We start from the raw sequence: 5,000 nt of genomic DNA, 5'->3' as shown, positions 1-5,000 counted from the left end.
TTTTTCGCAGTTTTTGTGAAAAAAAAATTTTGGTCAATTTTTTCAACGTTAAAAACGTGTTCGGGCTGCCTTTTTATCCATGGATTAAGCGCCGAAAAAATTTTAAAACGCATAATAAAAAAGTTTATTCTTGACCGCAGGGACTTAGAAAAATTTCGGGTCGCCCCGTTCGACCTGCTGGCATTACCGCGCGGCCTGGACAGCCCGCTTCGACCGATACATTTTTTTCATTTTCAGAGAAAAAAAAATTTTTGTCAATTTTTTCAACCTTAAAAACGTTAATAAACTGCACTCTTATGCACGGATTAAGCATTGAAAAATTTTTAAAACATGTAATAAAAAAGTTTATTCTTGACCGTTCGGACTTAGAAAAATTTCGAGTACCCCGGATCGCCTGCTGGAATTACCGCACGGCCTGGACAGCCCGCATCGACCGATACATTTTTTCCATTTTCAGTGAAAAAAAAATTTTTGTCAATTTTCTCAACGTTAAAAACGTTAATAAACTGCGTTTTTATGAGTGGATTAAACATTGAAAAAATTTTGAAATATGTGATGAAAAAGTTTACTCTTGACCGTTCGGACTTAGAAAAATTTCGAGTACCTCGGATCGCCGGCTGGAATTACCGCACGGCCTGGACAGCTCGCATCGACCGATACATTTTTTCCATTTTCAGTGAAAAAAAAATTTTTGTCAATTTTCTCAACGTTAAAAACGTTAATAAACTGCGTTTTTATGCGTGGATTAAACATTAAAAAAATTTTGAAATATGTGATGAAAAAGTTTACTCTTGACCGTTCGGACTTAGAAAAATTTCGAGTACCTCGGATCGCCTGCTGGAATTACCGCACGGCCTGGACAGCCCGCATCGACCGATACATTTTTTCCATTTTCAGTGAAAAAAAAATTTTTGTCAATTTTCTCAACGTTAAAAACGTTAATAAACTGCGTTTTTATGCGTGGATTAAACATTAAAAAAATTTTGAAATATGTGATGAAAAAGTTTACTCTTGACCGTCGGGACTTAGAAAAATTTCGAGTACCCCGGATCGCCTGCTGGAATTACCGCACGGCCTGGATAGCCCGCATCGACCGATACATTTTTTCCATTTTCAGTGAAAAAAAAATTTTTGTCAATTTTCTCAACGTTAAAAACTGCGATAAACTGCGTTTTTATGCGTAGATTAAACATTGAAAAAATTTTGAAATATGCGATGAAAAAGTTTACTCTTGACCGTCGGGACTTAGAAAAATTTCGAGTACCCCGGATCGCCTGCTGGCATTACCGCACGGGCTGGACACCTCGCTCCGACGAATCGGTTTTTTCCATTTTTTTTGAAAAATAAATTTTTGTAATTTTTTTTAATGTCAAAAACGTTAATAAACGTCATGTTTACGCATGGATTAAACATTGAAATAATTTTAAAACACTTATTAAAAAAGTTGGTGTCGACCGTGGGACTTAGAAAAATTTCGGGAAGTCCGATTCGCCTGCTGGAATTACCGCACGGGCAGGACACCTCGCTCCGACGAATCGGTTTTTTCCATTTTTTTTGAAAAATAAATTTTTGTAATTTTTTTTAACGTTGAAAACGTTAATAAACATCATGTTTACGCATGGATTAAACATTGAAATAATTTTAAAACGCTTATTAAAAAAGTTGGTGTCGACCGTGGGACTTAGAAAAATTTCGGGAAGTCCGATTCGCCTGCTGGAATTACCGCACGGGCTGGACACCTCGCTCCGACGAATCGGTTTTTTCCATTTTTTTTGAAAAATAAATTTTTGTAATTTTTTTTAATGTCAAAAACGTTAATAAACGTCATGTTTACGCATGGATTAAACATTGAAATAATTTTAAAACACTTATTAAAAAAGTTGGTGTCGACCGTGGGACTTAGAAAAATTTCGGGAAGTCCGATTCGCCTGCTGGAATTACCGCACGGGCTGGACACCTCGCTCCGCCGAATCGGTATTTTCCATTTTTCTTGAAAAATAAATTTTTGTAATTTTTTTTAACGTTGAAAACGTTAATAAACATCATGTTTACGCATGGATTAAACATTGAAATAATTTTAAAACGCTTATTAAAAAAGTTGGTGTCGACCGTGGGACTTAGAAAAATTTCGGGAAGTCCGATTCGCCTGCTGGAATTACCGCACGGGCAGGACACCTCGCTCCGACGAATCGGTTTTTTCCATTTTTTCCGAAAAATAAATTTTTGTAATTTTTTTTAATGTTAAAAACGTTAATAAACTTCATGTTTACGCATGGATTAAACATTGAAATAATTTTAAAACACTTATTAAAAAAGTTGGTGTCGACCGTGGGACTTAGAAAAATTTCGGGAAGTCCGATTCGCCTGCTGGAATTACCGCACGGGCTGGACACCTCGCTCCGCCGAATCGGTTTTTTCCTTTTTTTCCGAAAAATAAATTTTTGTAATTTTTTTTAATGTTAAAAACGTTAATAAACTTCATGTTTACGCATGGATTAAACATTGAAATAATTTTAAAACGCTTATTAAAAAAGTTGGTGTCGACCGTGGGACTTAGAAAAATTTCGGGAAGTCCGATTCGCCTGCTGGAATTACCGCACGGGCAGGACACCTCGCTCCGACGAATCGGTTTTTTCCATTTTTTCCGAAAAATAAATTTTTGTAATTTTTTTTAATGTTAAAAACGTTAATAAACTTCATGTTTACGCATGGATTAAACATTGAAATAATTTTAAAACACTTATTAAAAAAGTTGGTGTCGACCGTGGGACTTAGAAAAATTTCGGGAAGTCCGATTCGCCTGCTGGAATTACCGCACGGGCTGGACACCTCGCTCCGCCGAATCGGTTTTTTCCTTTTTTTCCGAAAAATAAATTTTTGTAATTTTTTTTAATGTTAAAAACGTTAATAAACTTCATGTTTACGCATGGATTAAACATTGAAATAATTTTAAAACGCTTATTAAAAAAGTTGGTGTCGACCGTGGGACTTAGAAAAATTTCGGGAAGTCCGATTCGCCTGCTGGAATTACCGCACGGGCAGGACACCTCGCTCCGACGAATCGGTTTTTTCCATTTTTTCCGAAAAATAAATTTTTGTAATTTTTTTTAATGTTAAAAACGTTAATAAACTTCATGTTTACGCATGGATTAAACATTGAAATAATTTTAAAACGCTTATTAAAAAAGTTGGTGTCGACCGTGGGACTTAGAAAAATTTCGGGAAGTCCGATTCGCCTGCTGGAATTACCGCACGGGCTGGACACCTCGCTCCGCCGAATCGGTTTTTTCCTTTTTTTCCGAAAAATAAATTTTTGTAATTTTTTTTAATGTTAAAAACGTTAATAAACTTCATGTTTACGCATGGATTAAACATTGAAATAATTTTAAAACGCTTATTAAAAAAGTTGGTGTCGACCGTGGGACTTAGAAAAATTTCGGGAAGTCCGATTCGCCTGCTGGAATTACCGCACGGGCAGGACACCTCGCTCCGACGAATCGGTTTTTTCCATTTTTTTTGAAAAATAAATTTTTGTAATTTTTTTTAATGTTAAAAACGTTAATAAACTTCATGTTTACGCATGGATTAAACATTGAAATAATTTTAAAACGCTTATTAAAAAAGTTTACTCTTGACCGTGGGGACTTAGAAAAATTCCGGCTTGCACGGATTCGACCACTCTGTTTTTCGGAGTTTCTGAGAAAAATAAATTTTTGTAATTTTTTTCATTATGATTTCTGAGTTCTCCCAGTAGTTTAATGTAAGGATTAAGCATTTAAAAATTTTTAAATCGAATATTAAAAAAGTTTACTCTTGCAATTTTTGGAAAAAAAAAATTCTAAAAAATTTTTCTTTCGGTGGAAACTAACGTTTAATATGTACAATAACGATTTATCGAATAAAAATCGTATGTTAATATATGTTCGAATCGACCATAGTTTCAGCGGCTAAGTACCAGCAGCCCGGCCGGTTGGTCTGTACGCGCGGCAGTTTACCACCATAAGCGCCCGTGCTGAGCGGCCGGCGCCGCGGTCGTCGCGGCCGCCCGTTTGGTTACTATAAGAGAGCACGTCGGTTCGAGCGGACCGGTCGGCGCAGCGGCGGGCGAGCGGCTATTCTACGATCTCGGTCGAGAAGCAGTCGTTCAGCTCCTCGAGGTCCATTCCTCGACTGTTCTGTACCGCGTTCCGTTGCGAATTTTTCTCTACACAGCATGACCACGGGTCGGTGTCTCAGACCGAATGGCCCTTATGTGGTAAGCCCAGAATGTTGGGTTGGATACAACGTATATTCGTTATACTTGTACGACTCTCACATCAACTCTCAGAAACCCAAAAGGGGTTTTCTATCCGAGCGAAAATATATTTTTCGTATACAAAAATTTAATGGCAAAGACCAAACGAAATACTACACACAAAAAGGGGCGACGAACAAAAATTGTTCGAATGAAATATAATATATACATATAAAATTGAGGTGTCCTAAGAGAGAAATACATAAACTAAGAGGTATATATTATAAGAAATATATATTATTTCTGGGCAAAGAAGAGAGAACGAAAAGAAGAGTATGATCTTTAACGCGAGGGCCTCGACATGGGTACGCCTAGCATGGTTCGCGCTTTCTCGATATGTCCAGCATGTTAACGTACGCGGTCTTCGGACTTCGTGCGTTATGTCCGTGCTTACACGATGGAGAGCGCTCGAGCATACGTGCTTACAAACCTGAAAGTCGATGTGACATCCGAGATTCTTTTTCTTCTAAAAAGATCTCGGAGAGATACACGGGAGAGTTTGAAATTTTTGGAGGTCCTCCTGATGTATATGCGCGGATATACCCATGTGGTAATTCGTGCGGAGTTGGTAATCTAATAGTGGAGCGAAATTTACCAACTCGAAAGAGAAGAGAGAAGAGAGAAGAGAGTAGAGAGAAGAGAGAGGAGAAAGAGAACTGTCTTAAAGACGAGAAAAAGTATCGTCGATCCGACTCTTAAGGGGAGA

The sequence above is a fragment of the Nomia melanderi genome, unplaced genomic scaffold (assembly GCF_051020985.1).
Source record: "Nomia melanderi isolate GNS246 unplaced genomic scaffold, iyNomMela1 scaffold0607, whole genome shotgun sequence".
NCBI lineage: Eukaryota > Metazoa > Arthropoda > Insecta > Hymenoptera > Halictidae > Nomia > Nomia melanderi.
This window is presented reverse-complemented; position numbering follows the sequence as displayed.